The 18,052-nt window shown below is 42.4% G+C and overlaps 1 protein-coding gene across 2 annotated transcripts in view; it reads left to right on the forward strand.

The window, feature by feature from the left end:
* FASN1 (Fatty acid synthase 1) overlaps positions 1 to 18,052 on the forward strand; it is a 100,566-nt gene that overhangs the window by 17,188 nt on the left and 65,326 nt on the right. The window contains exon 1 of one of the 2 annotated variants that reach the window (XM_019049522.2): positions 11,138 to 11,369. The exons of the other annotated variant lie outside the window; for it this stretch is intronic. The gene's annotated coding sequence lies outside the window, so the exon portion shown is untranslated. Of the gene's footprint in view, positions 1 to 11,137; positions 11,370 to 18,052 lie in introns of those variants that run through there. 2 annotated transcript variants of the gene reach the window in all.

Here is an 18,052-nt window from a genome sequence, read left to right on the forward strand (position 1 = left end):
AAACAGATGCTGATATTCTGTTAGTATCAGAAACCCACCTTAAATTTGATAGTTTTCTTAAAATACCAGGTTACGCCATTTATCATACTACCCACCCAGCGGGTACAGCTAGAGGTGGAGCTGCGGTAATTATTAAGTTAAAAATTCAGCATTATCTTGATATGCCATACAAAAACAGCAAATTCCAAGTTGCGTCAATCACAGTTAAGACCTATATGGGTGACATAAGAGTTGCATCTCTTTATAGTCCCCCTAATAACAGAATTAAAAAAGACGATTACATCTCGCTATTCGAAACTCTGGGTCCCAGATTCATAATAGGCGGCGATTTTAATGCAAAACATAAATTATGGGGATCTAGGAAGACCCTCACTAAAGGTAAAGAACTAGAAAAAGCCTCAATTGATCTAAAATTAAATTTTCACTCTCAAGGATATCCCACCTCATGGCCAAAAGACAGGAGAAAAAAGCCAGATGTAATCGACTTTTTCGTGTCAAAAGGCATTTCAATTAATTGTTGTGACACCTATGCAATCGGTGATTTATCATCAGATCACATTCCAGTATTACTCATGCTCTCGTCATCCGGACTGCTAAGAATTAAAAATAGTCCTCTATTCAACGAAAAAACGGACTGGAAGCAATTCAGAGATAAGCTTAATAGTATAATAACCGAAAATGCAATTTTAAGTAATGAGCAATGTGAGAACGAAATTCAATTACTCGCTTTACAAATTCAAAACATTGTCAAATCTTGTACCCCTCCGACCAAAACAATGCTTTACAGTTTAAAGATCCCAAAAGATGTTAGGGAACTAATTAGACAAAGGAGAAAAGCCCGAGCCACTTGGCATTCCACTAGATATCCAGGTGATAAAACAATTCTCAATAAAATAAATAAAAAACTAAATAGCTTACTTTGGAATTACAAACACGAGAGCACAAAAAAATTCCTCAAAGGCTTAAATAACAAACCTGGTACAGATTATTCCCTATGGAAAGCTATTAGATATCTAAAAAACACACCAGTTCACTGTCCCCCAATTAGGAAAAAGAATGGAGATTGGGCCAAAACAGAAATAGAAAAAGCAGAGGTATTTTCTGAACATCTAGCTAGTGTGTTCGCCCCGAATGAAGACATACCCGGGTTGAATCTTGAACAGTTAGAAAAACCGAGAGAAATAGCTAAAGAAAAAATAGCTCCAATTACACATGATGAGTTGTTCAAAGAAATTAAATATAAAGTTAAGCGTAGGAAAGCCCCGGGAAGGGATCAGATTGGTGGAGAGATATTAAAACATCTACCAGGTAATGCAATAACTAAACTCTGCTCTATTTTTAACTACATGCTAGAAAAAAGTTACTTTCCAAAAGTTTGGAAAGAAGCCGAAATAATTTTAATCCCGAAGACAGGCAAAGACCATAACGAACCAAGCTCACACAGGCCAATCTCCCTTCTTTCTGTAATAAGTAAATTATGGGAACGCTTGTACCTTAAGAGATTAAAACCAATATTATTAGAAAATAATGCGATCCCAAATCACCAATTTGGATTTCGTGAAAGGCATTCTACAACTCAGCAAGTACATAGAGTAATTGACCTAATAGAAAAGACACTAGAAGAGAAAGGAGTAACAGCTGCCATATTCCTTGACATTCAAATGGCTTTCGACAGAGTTTGGCATCAAGGGCTAATCTTCAAACTGAAAAGCATTCTACCGACTAATCATTGCGATTTAATAAACTCATATCTGTCAAATAGACAATTTAGAGTAAGATATGGAAGTGCATATTCGGAATTTAAAACCATATTGGCCGGAGTTCCCCAAGGGAGTGTATTGGGGCCAATTTTGTACCTTTTATTCACTAGAGATGTGCCTGAAAGTGGTAAACTTTTAGGAACATTCGCTGATGACATTGCAGCTTTGGAGACGGGTCGAGATCTTCCTGAGGCCACTGTCAAGTTACAAAATACTGTTGACGAGGTTGTGAACTGGACCAAGGACTGGAGAGTGGCTCTCTCCAATCCAAAGTCGGTTCACACCATTTTTACTAACAAAAAAATTAATTATATCCCTATATTAATTGAAAATAAACCTGTACCATACTCGGATACAGCAAAATATCTTGGAGTCACGATTGACAGAAAATTGATTTGGAAACAACATATCAAAAATAAAAGAGAACAACTTAATGCAAAATACAGACAAATGTACTGGCTCTTGGGAAGAAACTCGGCACTCTCCATTGCCAATAAAGTTCTCTTATACAAACAAGTCCTCAGACCTGTCTGGACATATGCTTGTGAACTATGGGGCTGCACCAAACCGAGCAATAGATACCTGATTGAGTCCTTCCAGGCGAAGGTGCTGCGGTCAATGGTAGATGCCCCATGGTTCACAACTAACCAATCAATTAGAGAGGAGCTTGAAATAGAGTCCGTCTCTGATTACATCAAAAACGCTTCCTACAAGTACTACAATAAACTTGAAATTCATTCTAATCCCCTAGCCAGGGAACTCACCACAGACGTCCCGGTAAGGAGGCTAAAGAGGACCAAACCTCGTGACCTAGCCTTTGGCGTTTAACTTAAAATAGTCACTTTTGCTTATCTTAATACAACAAAGTAGATTTCCCATAATCTAGTTATCAGAGAAGCCACTGGGGACATGGATAACGCATGAAAGCAGTTGTAACTCATCTCTCTTAAGTTTTCTTATTTATCATGCTCATTTATTTTTATTATTTTTTGATTTATTTATTTTCTAAATCTATATAGCAAGTAAGAAGTATGAATGTAGTCTGGGTTTCATGCGAGTATGGGTTATGAAAGTTAAAGTTAAAAACAAAAATTAGATGCTAGTCAATTTATAAGTTATTTTATTTGTAAAGTAAAGTTAATTTACACCTAGTTAGGTGGTTGTAACATATTTTGGATGAATAAAAAAAAAAAAAAAAAAAAAAGAATTCAATTTTTCTAAAGTTGGAAGTACTGGAAAATAAAATGAGAATATCTGTGCATTTTGAAATTAGTCTGTCTTGAAAAATATGAAATGATCGAGGTGAATTCACACCGGGAATCAATCCGAACATAGTATTATCGAACAAATTCTCTCAAAATCTTGGTATCTAAAGGTAATCTAGCAATCTCGTGATAGAGTTCGTTGCTTTTTTTGAGATTTTGGAGTCGGGAGAAAACAGAAATAGTCAAGTAAGAGTTAGGGAAAGTCAGGGAATTTGAAGATGAAGAAATTATGTTATTAGTGGTCCGATCTGGTCAAGTCCATCCGAAGATTGTCGATTTTCCTAAGTCGCCTCCCCCCCCCCCCCCCCGGTCGGAGAGGGGGGGGGGCTTTCGAGCTTCAGCGCACAGTGGATCGAGTCAATTAGAGGGATCGGACCGTAAATCTTGGACAAAAACTGCGAATTTTTATGTTTATTTCGTCACATTTTAGACTACAAAGGGGTGCATCAATAAGAAAATTTTACGAGGAAACCAATGGAACCACTTTTAGAACCTCGAAGTCTCGTTTGGACGGAGTTACATGCGTTTGAAGTTTCCGAATTTTGTCCGACCTCTCATATTGACTCGATCCACTTCGCGGCGGCGCCTCGTGATGCATGATTTTCGAACGTCAATCAAAACAAGAGTCGCACTTTGACGCGGAGCATTTTCCGCGGAGGCGGCGTTAATGGCGGCGATTAGAGTGGATTTTCATTGCGCAACGGCGGGCGATCAACGACGCTGTCCAGTTAGTTTTATCAATTTACTTAATTACCATCCCGCACAATTAGTATGTGGGCTATGCAGCCGCGTATTCGCGAGCATTTGAGTCCGCGCGCGTAAGCAGGAAAAAATCGCGCCGCAACCAGAAGCTATCATTAACGCGCTGCAGTTTCTGACGGTGAACTTCGAGTCAGCCGGCTGACCATCGAGTTTGATCGACAAAGTGATGTACAGAAGAGACAAAGGAAAGACGGAGCGATCCTTTTCTGCCGTGATAGCGAAGAGTAAGTGCAAAAATAGAGATTTGAGAAAACGGTCTCAGAAATATCTGACCGGAAAATTGTATTGAAAGAAGCCTCTGCTCTGTCTCAAATTATCACTAATCGCCCGAAAGACTCCTAGAAATCGTTAGGATGATTGAAAATTCACTGATTTTACTTCAATTGTACATAAAAAGGGTATTTTTCGTTTTCATGTCGGGCAAGACAGTTGTAAGTGCTATCTATTGCATGCTTCCGTGGTTTCCTGTCAAAAAGGTCCCATGAGAACCCATGGGAAAAACCCAAATGGATTCCCCATCAATATTTCCCATGGGGTTTTTGCACTGGGTCCCCATGGGAGTGATTGGAATCCATGGGGACTTTTTGACAGGGTATGTATTATTATTAATCAATAATCGCAAAAAATGGATAAATTTATTGAATTTTTGATGAAAAAAATTATTCAATTGCGTATCCACAAGTGTCGAAGACTCCACATGGCAAGTACCGACTCGCAAATTTTGACCTACCTATCGGGATTTGAACCTGGGACCTACAGTTTACGAACCTAACATCAAATTTTTGTGGAAAAAATTTTTCTCTGTTGCAAAAAAGGCATTTTTTAAATCGAAAAAAGAATTTTTGTCGTCGATAGTAAATTTACATTCCTTTGAGTTAAAAAAAAAAGAAATCCAAAATTTCCCCAGTGTCCAACAACGATACTAGCGTGGCAGTATTAGATGCACCAATGATAATCGATGTGATATTCCAAACATCGAGGAATACCCGTGAATATCCCTCGCTCGAGCGTTAAACGTCCACGCACCATCCGAAAAAGCATGTTGGAATATTTTCAGGAGGCAGCGTTCTCCCGCGATGGCCGCAGCTCACGATCAGCTCTGCGTCGCCGTACGCCGTGCGTGCAAATGTAAAATGTAGAATCCATGCTTGATTAGTGTCTTCGCATCGCGATTCTCCCATTAAGACGCTTCGAAGGATGTCCGGTGTTTAGAGCCGACATACATAACCTTAACGGCGCGTTACGCCGAGTCTCATTGCTCGTTAATTCGCATCACTGCCAAATTTCGCGGGTTCGATCGGGCACCAGACAAGGTGCGCCAACTCAAACACTTCATTTTTCTAGTATTGACCACTGTACAAGGTCATGGGCGGATCAAAGTAAGGGGGGCGGACTAAGCCCCCCCCCCCCCCCGGTTGTCCGAAAAAAATCGAAAATGGAGGTGTTGCAGGTGTGAGGGATTTGCGATTTGACCATTGATTCTTATGTAAAAGTTCGCGAGAAACACGATGGTGCCACTGGTTTTCTCTGAAATCAACTCCTAAGCTCAAAAAAAGCTCTCAAGTTGAGGCCAAAATGGAGGGGATATCCCACCCTACCCGGAGAGTCCACCTCTACATCAAAAGTTCACGGAACTTCGCGCGAAAGTTCAGTTCCGTAAACCTATCTCTGTGAGGACAAGGCCTTTCATTTGTAAGAAATGAACTAAAAAATAAATGTGGTTTAATAATTTTAACTTCCGCCGCCGCGCCGTGCCGCGCTGACCACACTGTGTTAGGCGCAATGCGTGAAGTATTCATGTAGTCTTGTAGGCACTGTGCGTTTCTCGCCGCGCCGACCGCTGTTGACCGTACTGTGTTTGACGCAATGCGTGAAGTATTCATGCAGTCTCGTAGGCGCTAATATGTGTTACATGCCGACCGCCGCGTCGAGGGCTTCTCCTTTTCATCTCAAGTCTAAGTGTTGACAGAGCTTACGCAAAAAATGTGTGCAACACGAGTGAACGCGTCTTATGCACCCTTCTCCCTCCGGCACGTTCACTTGATGGTTTTTATTGATGTTTCAAAATGAATGAGAAGAGGGCGGCAAAATACAGGCAGCCCATGGGCGGCAAGTAGGTAAATCCGGCCATGCAGCTATTTCACCTAAGAGTTAGGGCTCTGCGCTAATTTTTTTATTTCGTGAAGTGCAAACAACGTGCAACACTGCTGTGCTAAGGGAAAACGTCGTGTGAGCATTCGAATGTTGCCAAACTTCCTCTCGGAAAATATTTTTTTTCGAAGAAAGATATGACTATTTTTCTTTGAAATTTTCTGATTTTTTAGATTGAAGTGCGAACAAGATTCTCTGAAAAATCGGGGGGAAAATACTTGAAAATTTTCCCGAAAATTGTGTGTTTGCCACAGGAAATTTGGCAACGGCTGAAGGTTCATACGGCGTTTTTCCTTAGCTTGGCAGAACAGAGGAGCCGAAACCCCGAGATTGAAGTTGTACTATTTTTTCCATACTAAAAAATCAAAAGCTGTTTGCTCTACACTGCGTAACGGGGGGACGGGGGGTTGTCAAAAATTCCGATAGAGTGCGTTAGGTTTTTTTTTTTTTTTTTTTTTTTTTTTTTTTGCGAACGCTCCCTTACGGACATGAGAACAAGACGAAAATTTCTTTTCCTTCTTTCGTCGGGGCGGTCGCAGTTCTTCCGGTGGCGGTGAATTAGTCGGGTGCCCGGCCGGACAATGTCCGTTCTAATTGGTCGGGTCTCCGGGTCGGCGTGAGCCACGGCGGCCATGCACCGGCACGCGATCGAGGGCTCATCTCGGAACATCGGAAGACGAAGACGCGGTTCTCGTCGGAGACGACCAACGATTTTTTAATTTCATTCAAGACGAGCGCGAGCTTCTCACGGGTGACCCATGCTCCCGACTCCAAAGTTGCCAGGTTGTGCCTTTAAATGAATATATATACGGGTTTAAATGGGGAACAGCACTGATTTTTCAGCACGATCTGGCAACAATGCCTGTTCCAGGCTCCCGGCTTCTGCTCAATCTCAATTTGTTGTAATCGTCTCAAGTGAGTGGTGACCGCTGACCGGGATCGGCCACCGGGTCGATTGTTGAATCTTTATCGAATGAACTTGATCGATAAAACCCTATCTTGGCAATGCTATTTATCGATCAAGGTCATTCGATAGAGATTCAACGACCCAGCGGGCTGATTATCGAAATCGATAGACAAAGCTACAGACAAAGAAGACATAGGGGGTATGGAACGATCCTATTGGTTGAAATGTGTGGTTCTCATAGACTAAGGGAGAAAATGATGGACAAACTGTCGGGTTCCTCGTGGATTGCCGTTAATTAGTCTATCACCTGCCTCCTGTGTCCATTGCAACCACCAGCTTCCTCCAATAGGTTCCCTCCAGATCCTATTTGTCATCTTCATCTATAGCTTTGTCTATCAATTTCTGATTGTTTCACTTACCAACTCGATTCCAGCGTTGTCTATTGCAGGGCCCGATTTACTCACTTACCGCCCATGGGCGGTAAGTATGGGCGGCCACCTGTATTTTGCCGCCCCCTTCTCATTCGTTTTGAAACATTAAAAAAAATCATCAAGTGAACGTGCCGGAGAGAAAGAGGCGTATAAGACGCGTTCACTCGTGTTTGTCACATTTTTTGCGAAAGCCCTGTCAACACTACTAGCAAAAGTTCGCGGAACTTGGCGCGAAAGTTAAGTTCCGTAAACCTATCTCTGTATGGACAAGGCCCTCCATTTATAAAAGATTAACCAAAAAATTATGAAAGAACAAACATAAATGTAGTTTAGTAATTTTAACTTCCGCCGCCGCGCCGCGCTGACCGCACTGTGTTTGGCGCAATATACGTGAAGTATTCCTAGAGTCTTACATGCGCGATGCGCTTCGGGCCGACTGCTGCTGCACGCACTGTGTTTGACGCAATGCGTGAAGTATTCATGCAGTCTTGTAGGCGCTATGCGTTTCACGCTGCCCGCTGCTGACCGCAGCGACCGCACTGTGTTTGTCGCAATGCGTGAAGTATTCATGCAGTCTTGTAGGCGCTAATATGTGTTACATGCCAACCGCCGCGCCGAGGGTTTCTCCTTTTCATCTCACGTTCTCGTCATCATTGCTCTCTGCGCCGTTCCAGGCCAAATTCCGTGTTCGGTTTCCCTCTTAGTCTTAACTCGACTAATTAAAGGTGCTGTCTATTGCATCACAGAAGGACGACAAAATTAGAGATATACTCTCGGGAAATGAGAGCTTTGTCACCTTTTCTCGTTCGTAATTTTTTTTTCTGAATCCGATTTTTCTTTATGGCTACATTTAAAAAAATTGCAAAATTTACCGCCCCCTAAATTTGCCGCCATGGGCCGCGGCCCATATGGCCACCCCCTTAATCCGGCCCTGGTCTATTGTGCCGATGAAGTAAACCATCGCTGATTTTTATTTCGCTGTGTATATTTCAAGAATATTTGGACTACATTTTGCTACTTGGAACGACATTATCTCGCTCAGTTCAGAAACGACGTATGCACCATTAGTTTCCCAGGCACGTTTGTGTTTTTAAAGATAAGCCAGGAGTCGTAGTTCCGAATTGCAAAATGTAGTCCATCGCCTAGAGAATATGCGTAGAAGAAATGGACTTCATTTTGCAATTTGGAACTAGAATTTCTGCCTCACTCGTAAAAAAATTTGTGTACACTGGGATGGTACTTACGATGTTTCAAAATTAAGCAAGTCATTGTAGTCCCAAATTTCAAAATGTAGTCCAAATATGCACTGAAAAAAACTCCGGCCGTGGAAGCCGTATACTGACTACGTAGACATACCATCCGCGTTTCGAGCTCAGAAGCCGAAAGTTTCGGACGCAGCACCCGGAGCAGTCAGAGCTACGGCTCCAGCACCCGTAACTTTCGGTCCCTAAACCTGGAACGGATGGTATGATGTCTATATAGTCGTAACTTTTTTTCTTTGTTATTTTAAAAGGATTTTCATCTTTAGAGTTATCTCAAAAAATTCTGATGAGCAGAAAGTGTTCATGGTCAATGCATTTTCTTTTTGTGCTACACCAAAAATAAACAGAGCAAAATCAGTTGATTTGCATAGAGTACATTGAGTCATAATGTAAGTGGGTGAGCTGGCGCCACTTTTAAGCATTTTCCAGGTCCCGAATTCGATTCCGAAACAAAGAAGATAGGAATCACCCACGAATTCCACACCGCCATTTTGGATCGAACATGTATCGAAAAAGTGACCCGATCTCGGCGCACACCGGGCTCGAAACTCGTAGAACTGAACATGGCGCCAGCTCTCCCATTTACATTACGACTCTATGTACTCTATGTTGATTTGGAACAAAGAATGCTATAAAGCAAACATGGTACTCCTGCGATGACGTCAGAATCGAATCATTCAACTTTTCTTCCACGCAACGGACAGCAACCGAGGCCGGTGAGCAGGCCCACGAAAATTATATCACAAAAAAGTTCACACGCAATCGATTTTCCACTCTCTCTTCTCGCCGCGAGCGGATTTTCCCGCAGACCCTCACAGTTACATGTTCGGGCGGGGAGGGGGCGGCACATAACGAACATGTCGGTCGTAATGCACGATCGCGCGATTCGATTTGTTGTTGAAATAAGTTTTGCGAGTCATGGAAAGGCAGTTGGCAAGAGCCCAAAACGACACCGGCTCAACGGTGAGCGTCGCGCGCCGGGTGGTTGGCTGGACCGCTCAGGAAAATTACCCGCATCCCAACACTGTGACGTCACACCTCGAATATTTCCATCGCAAAAACGATGAGTGCATCGGGTATCGCCGGGTCCCGAAAAGCAGTCTCCGCTTACCGTGGAAGATCAAATAAATCCCGATGACCTTGACCCCTCCATGCAGCAGCAGTGAAGCGTGAGTGGTCGATAATCGATATTCCCCCATTTGAAGTCGTGGTAAAGAATCGATTATCAAGGTGTTCGCTGCGAACACCCTCTCTATCGATCCTTTTCCACAGGTTCAAATGTCAGATCAATCGATGTATCGTAAAGCACGCCAAGCCGCTGCATTCAACCTCACTCCGCACTTACATATCACGATATCAGCCATTTAGGAGGACTGCATCGGAAAAAATCCCAGGCATTTATTAGTTCGTAGGTGCTTTTCAGTGCTGAGCCCGAAAATGACCTTGCTTTTCAATCGCGCCCACCAATTATCCGGAAAATCGAAAAGAAAAAAAATAATAAAGTAAAAGAGGTTTATTGCACGTCAAAAACTGGATTTTATTGGGTTCTTTTTATTTTTTTCTGAATTCGATTTACGGAAAATTGCTTGCTGACGGGAAAAAGCTAAGGTCATTTTTGGCCTCAGCAATAATTAGTAAGTGAAGTAAGTAGTAAGTACTTGGCCTCATCAAGCACGTGCGGGTCTTTTCAGACGCAAGGCAAATGGTTCAATTTTACATGGTGGTCCATGGGCGATTCTTGCAATTTCGAGACATCAACCTTGTTATCATAGAGGGAAATACTTTTCTTTCGTCAACTCGAACTATCCTCGGAAAAGCTAATTTATTCTCGGGAAAATCTCGATTCTCTAGGAAAAGGGTGTGCGTAGGAGGAAAATTACTTATTTATTACTACCAAGCGCTTCAATAGAGAGAAATGACAAATCGTTCATACCGTTCATAAAATACGGTTAACGCTCTAGGGAGAGGGGGATCGAAGCCTGCGTTATGGGGTGCATGGTGCATTTCAGAGAAGAGAGAGGTGCTCTGGGCTGCCTGCGTAACGTTCCGCTGACGTGGAGGGGCGATTTTTCGTCCAGGATTCAGCAAAAGCGCTAGGGTGGACTTCGGACGTAAGCATCACTTAATTATTCAAAAGGGTTAAAATCTGTTCTTTTTTTTTGGGGGGGGGGGGGGCTCTATTCTGTTAGGGATGCGTTATACGAGGGGGGGGGGGGTGTTAGGCGTTGCGTATTTTATGAACGGCTACTTACTAAATTGCTGTCCAGCGTTTCTCGTCTTTCAGCTGACAATGAGCCGAGAAGCTGGGAGGTTAGGTGCGGTGATCTTTTGACTTTAATCAAAGTCATCTGGCTGCGAACTTTTTCGCCGGCGAGGACGCAAAGGCGATAACCCCTCGCATCGTGGTGACTTTGAGGGCGCCTGACGTCACGCGGAATCCTTCTGTGCAGATAATATGTAGGTGCCGTTTCGTTTCGCAGTTCGCGAGATCGACAATTTTCGCCGCGCCGCGCTGTGCGCACCAATTACCGCGAGGAGGGGGAATCGGGGATCGGCGCGCTCTCATTGGCCGAGGCGGCAAGGTATGACATCAGGCCATACGCCAGCGACCAACAAACTCCGAACGACTTCCACTGTTATTTTGTGTTGTGCTAGTCTCTCGCGAATTACTCTACACGTTTATTCATGTGAGTCGGGTGTTTTTGTTGTAACTAGTTTTCGCCAACCTCGTTTGCTCTACGATAGCTCAGTGTTGTGCATATTTCCCGGTCAGTTCCGTTCTAATTTGGATTTGGATTGTGCGTTGCCGATAAACATTGCCGATTGACAAGGTACGGATTTCTCATTTTCGCTACCGCTTCACCCTTTTCGCAATCCTTCTCAACCCTTCCGAGACGGCAAGACCCTTTACACGAAAAGCACGTTGCCCATTTTGGACGGCGTTGCTTTCATTTTGACGAACATCGTGGGTACGCTGTAACAGTTTACTGTGATACTTATCGAATTCCGCAGTGAGTGTGTCATGTTTTCTGTATTTTCGGGCTTTCCATTACTCTTATCAGTTGCCTATCAGTAGATTTGACGTGTCGCGATGTAATTATCATCTAGCTGCATTAGAATTGCGTCATGTTTCGATAATAGCATAGAGGGTTTCGTTGTTTTATTACGATTATTCGTTTATTCCTCCTCGACCGGCGCCTAACATCGCCGAAATGCCGAAAAATGTGCAAGTTAACTACTGTCCTCCTTGCTCCTTCTTCACTCCTTACTTCTCAGTATCTATTTTCTCTATACTTTTAATTAAAAAAATGACATTCTGGACCCAAGTACCTAAAACTGAGCGTGAGTACAGCTGGATAACATCTCTCTGTTTACCTACCACTCATGTTTCTGCTCTCAACTCTCCTCACTTTCTCTCACATGAGGAAAGTGACCTAGGTCAATATCCCTTGTGTGTCAGTGCTGTCAGTGTGCCAAATTTCCACCTGTTAGTTCTGAAGTGCTCTGAGAAAGAGAAAACAGGGAAGCATAGTTTGATTAATATCCAGATTGTTCATCTTTTTACTATCCGCATTAGATGCCACGACCAAAGTGTCCTTTATGTTCGAGAATTGTAAGCAATTCTGTGTTCATGTGAAAACTTCTCGAATCATACAGACATTTTTGGTAATGTGTTGAAGGTTTATGCGAGGAACTATTGTGACATGATGCTCATGATTTATGTACATCCAGCAACTGAGGAATTGATAAGGATCTATACTTATTATACTTGCTTAATTAATCAAATTTTGTTAAACATGAACATCATCCTCTTCATCAAGTTTGCTCCATGATGAACTAGATTAAATTCCTGTGTATATGCAAATGAAACATTATATGATTGAAAACACTATGAGCACTACCATTTCATTCCCTTGGTCGGTCAAACGCTGAGAGCAGCTTCTATACCATTTTTGGGGAACTGCTTTCCATTCGCTCGATGCTGTCGCAAGTTCTAATGGTCATTTCTCAAGCAATGCACAACGGTGATCTTTATCTCCGCTTCGCCCAGCACTTCCGATCGAGAATCCCGCAAGGTATCACATTTTAACGGAGAGCAACTGCATTAATTACATGATGGCGATGGCTAATTTTCTTCATTTTTTATTTTTCAAGATTAAATCAAGCTACTTTCTACTTTGAAATTTTGTGAGTTTCTTTTGACACCACTTAGGAAAGTGGAAAGTTCAAAGGCACCATATTTCCCAGTCGTTAGGAAAGACGTGTAGCAAAAAGGAAACGTGGCGCAAAAAGATTCAGTCATCCTGATTTTAATTAATCCGTCTAGTTGATGTCGCTATTGTAAATTTGTACCGCATTGTATTGTAAGCGTGAGCTGCGAAACCGTAACTGTGGAAATAGGATGAGTTATTTCAAAGTCATCAGAATACAGGTTTCCTTCCTTACGGTCTGGTTCAGATCGACAAGGATATTAGTGGTAGTAACTAAGAATTAGGAAGTCAATCAAGAATTAGGGAAGCTCAAGGAGTGTCGTATAGTGAAGAAAATGTAGAGTGGTGAATTACCACCATCAATAGTACTTTACTCAACATGGTGATCAATAATTTTCAGATGAAGTCTTAATTAGTTTTACGAATGTAGTACGCTACCTTCACCGAAGAAAGTGGACATGGGATACAATTGAACAGTAATCACTTTTTGGGACTTCCGTTTTACCAACTGTGGAGGGTCACCACTCACCGTACAAGAAATCATTTACCATCATTGAGATCTAGTTGCCTAGGTTTTTCCGCGAAACTTTTTGATAAATCAGTAATTTACAACAGAATTCCTCTCACCTCTGTGTTACTCATAACGACATGTCCTTCTCAGTTCCAATGTACTGAAGGTTAGAAATAATGAGAGTGCAACACTTTTTACACGTCGAAAATCTATTTTATTTTTGAGCTAACAGCATGTATCTGAAAATTACTAAAATTATTTTGATTCTCACGAATCTGTTATCAACAAGCGCGAATGAGAAGGGATTTAGTCAGTGATAACGGGATAACCTAGTATCCAGACAGATGTAAACAAGACGCCATTCCTCTATCCGCTGTTGCCAAGTGGACACTTTCTCATTATCGTCACCGCACGTTGACGTGAAAATTTCTCGTGAAACTACGATGGTACTTCCACACAAGTATGATGGTGCATCTTTTTCAAAGTTTTCAGGTGCACTGTCCGTCGAAGTGCTTCTCAGTATTCAAAAGAGGAACCATCGTTCTGGCTCTTATCCCTCCAAACTTAGGGTAGGCCAATTACCGGTAGAGTACCTACATAGGGAGAGTATGGACAACTCGAAATATGTAGCTCTTAGGGCCCAAAAGGGTAGGTAACCTTTGAAAACGAACGAGAGCAAGAGAAACTTTAAAAGCTTATATTTTCGATAGTATGAAACACAACAGTTTAAGAGTGGTGCCATTTGGTGTTCCGTGAAATTTCCTACCTAAAGCACCCCTTGAAATTTAATTTGTGACGAAATAAACTTCACAATCGGAAGATATAGCCAGGAATTGCATATCCGACCTCTTCTATTAGCTCGTTCTGCTCTATCGTGCTAAGGAAAAAGCCGTATGAGCCTTCAGACGTTGCCAAATTTCCTTTAGTAAGTTACGAATTTTCGGGAAAATTTGTTACCTAGTATTTTTCCTCTAATTTTTCAGATAATTTTGTTCGAAATTTCACCTATAGTTTCTGAAAATTTTATGGAAAAATATCACAGCTTTCTTCAAAATTGAACATTTTATCGAGGGAAATTTGGCAACTCTCGAATGTTCATACGGCGTTCTTCCGTAGCAGGGCAGTACTATGCGCCGCGGCTCTCGACGGACGATTTACAGAGCTGTAAGCTGTGGGTGATTTTTTTTTTCCTGTTAATGGGCGTTATCGGGCGAAAATTTTGCGACTCGAGGTTGACAGCGTGCAAAATCTGGTATGAAACCGGGACCCGGTGCCGGTGCACAGCCTTGCCCCAACCTGCACTACCGGTCGGGCTCGCCGACCAGAAGGTAATCCCAGGCATAAATTACGGAGCTTATAACATACCGCAGAATCCGAATCTGATTCCCTCGTTCATGATTCATGAATAAGCAATCTTTATCAAAATTTTCCCCAGAGCAGAAGATCAGTCGCTATCTCCATATTGTCTTGCCGTTCCTTATCGTCCGCTCTCAATTTCCTCCATCCACATATTCATCTCGACGGCGCACAGTGGATCGAGTCAATAGGAGAGGTCGGACAAAATTTGGAAATTTTAAACGCACACAACGCCGTTTGTACAAAAATTTGAAGTTCTAAAAGTGTTTTCATTGATTTACTCGTAAAATTTTCTTCCAACAGCACTCTTTGCAATTCAAAATGTGACGAAATAAACATCAAGATTTGCAGTTTTAGTCAAAAATTTCGTGTCCGACCTCTCGAATTGACTCGATCCACCGTGCGGCGTGAGTGAGTCGGACAGTGTCTGAAGTCTGATCGCCTTCATTTTCGTGCGTATGCAACACCGACATCCGTCAAGCCCGAATAGTTGCATCCCAGGCGTCATAAAGAAATTCGTTTAGTATCCGTCGCATGCGAGACTAACTAAAGCTCCGATTGTTTCACTTACATTTTAACTTAATTCCAGCGTTGCCTATTGTGCCTACGAAGTAAACCATTTCTGATTTTTATCGCGACATTGAAAAATATCCGAGAAATGCATTATTTAAATATATGAAAACGTTGCCGGCCTCCGAATTCGCAAAAAAAATTATGTACGTATGAGCATGATATGTTGAGTTTCCTCTAACCAACTTTAATGAATTGTTTTTCGTTTTGATTTTTTGTTTGTTTTTTTTCCGTCGGTAAAACTAATTTTGACGATGAAGGGCGAAATTTTGGAAGAGCTATACTGATGACCCGCTTGGAATGTGGGAAAAAAACGATGAACCTTTCGTCTTTCGAAAAAATGAAATGCGACAGGAAAACGGTGGGACACGACAAAAGCAGTTGAGAACCATTTTTAAAGTTTATATTCCCCTTTGCGAAGTACGATCCAGTTTGAACCCGAAAGTCGGTACCAGAAACTGATCAGAGATGTCTTCTTGACCCTCTCATCTTCACGACGCGAAAAAGTCGAATAGGAGAATAGATCGTATTCGATACATCATACGGGCGAGGAGATCGTATCGATATCGATTGGTTCAGCATGTAAACATAGCCTCAAAAGTCAATTCAGAAATCTGAGGGGACGGGGTTTTTGTGATAGATTTTCCATTCTGTAGAGTACCAAATGCCAACGCAAAATCTGATTTTTAGGAATTTTCTCATTTTCAGCTTTTCCAACTTAAATCCTAAATTTTTTGTTTGAGGTTACATTCTATTGTTTTGAACCGAACGATAAATCGAACCACTATCAAATACGGTCCATAGATCGTTTTCGATACATCAAATAGGTAAGATTGTATCGATATCGATTGGTTCAACATGTAAACATAGCCTCAAAAGTCAATCGAGTAATCTGAGGAAACGGGGTTTGTCTGATAGATTTTTTATTCTTACGAGTACTAAATGGCATCGCAGGGTGATATAGTTAGGAATTTTCTCATTTTCAGCTTTTCCGACTGAAACCTGAAAGTTTTGTTTGAGGTTATGTTCTATTGTTTTGAACCAAAGAATACATCGAACCACTATCGAAAACGATCTCCTCAAGGGCGACTTGTACTCCCGGAACGCGTCACGTACTTAACGGAAAAAATTGAAATACGGCTCGCAGACGCAGATTCGATTATTCGAATGGAGTAGCTTCGGAATGAGTGAATTACGTAACGCATTTGAATCGCGTTCTGTCTCCGATGAGTGTTCCGGATTTGCAAGAATCGCTCCGCAGTTCATTCCGCGATGCAGGGCTAGAATCCGGTCCTTTTATCTCGCGTGAAAAATCCGATCCCGACGCCAACTGAAATTAAAAGTAGGTGATTTTCGAGTGAAAAAAGAATCGCGCCCAGATTTTCCCGTCCGAGTATCGGCGGAACTCGTTTTTTCCGTTCGTCCGACCTTCATTTTAACTGGAGGGCAAATTCTCCATCTTTCGACGGCTTTCTTACCTCCTCGGATAGACGAACCCCCGCGTGGAAATTTGTCGCAGCCCCCCCCCCCCCTTAATACTTACGCCACGGCTAAAGTTAAGCGAGTTTTCAGGAATCGATACGAACAAGTCAATTGGACTGCATTTTGCAATTCGGAACTACTGTTTCTGGCTCATTTTAGAAACAGCATATGTACCGTGAGTTTACGTGTGCAGATAGGTGCTTTTATGGATGAATCTGAAATTGTAGTTCCTTATTGCAAAATAAGGCCCAATTAAGGGCTAATTTTGATATAAGGTCCAATTAAGGGCTAAATTTTGAAATAAGGAACTACCATTTCTGGCTCATTTTAGAATATTGCATGTGCAGTCGTTTTAGCTGACCCTTGAGTCCCTTCTTGCTGAGAGTAAAGACAATACGAATCCATTTCTAATTGGTTCACTTATTTTAGGCCTCCACGGTGTCACAAACGGGAATAAATATTACATTTCCACCAATTGCAAAGATTATATACTGGAATGGACCAGGGAATTAGGAGCACGGCAAGGAACAAGCAGAGTGAGAGAAGGAACGGAGGTAGGAATTCGGGTTTGAGCTGATCAAAGATCACGAAAAATGTTCAATTTGTGTAATCTTTATTCCTGTTAGTGACATCCATGAGCTGCGTTGTCTTAACCAGAGTACCTGTGTACGGGAAAGTATTGCCATCTCAATCCTTTTACTACAGAAAAAGTATGCCGCTCTCTGATTGGTCGGCTATCATGGAGCCCCAAAGTTGGACCAATGTAAACAAACCCCAGCCCCTCCGCTCCTAGTTTGGCTCTATGTGAAGAAACAAGATGGCGACAGAGTTCTACGAAGTTCTAGACATGATTTTGGATGTGATGGAAATATTTTTATGATCAACTTCTAAATTGAGTTCGGATCGATCTTTAATGGATATTTTTGCCGAAAAATAAGCTTTGAGTGTGATTATCATTCATTTCTCAGCTGATAATACGTATTCCTTCGGGTTGGGTTTGTTTACATTGGTTAATTTGGAGCTCCATGATAACCTAAAACTGATGAACCAATCAGAGAGCGGCACAGAGATGGCAATACTCTCCCGTGTACAGGTACTCTAGTCTTAACTCTCTCTACAAAGGGACCCCAATGAGAAACTGATCCACCTGCGGGAACGGAGGAGTGAACCAGACGCTCTCGGGGCCGAGAGCGGATCGGAGCGCGGTGCGGGGCGAAGGGGAGCTTTCTCGGTCACGGTGCGCATGCGCAGTCCTGACCTAGCGCAACGCGCAACGCTGCCCCATCTTCCGGGAAAGTTCCGCACTTCCGCCGCGCAGGGAGCAGTTTCCCCCGGCTCGGGTTTGTTTTGGTCCGATCATTGCATCGGCGGCGGCGGTGGCTGC

The sequence above is a fragment of the Bemisia tabaci genome, chromosome 4, assembly GCF_918797505.1.
Source record: "Bemisia tabaci chromosome 4, PGI_BMITA_v3".
In the NCBI taxonomy this organism is placed as follows: Eukaryota; Metazoa; Arthropoda; class Insecta; order Hemiptera; family Aleyrodidae; genus Bemisia; species Bemisia tabaci.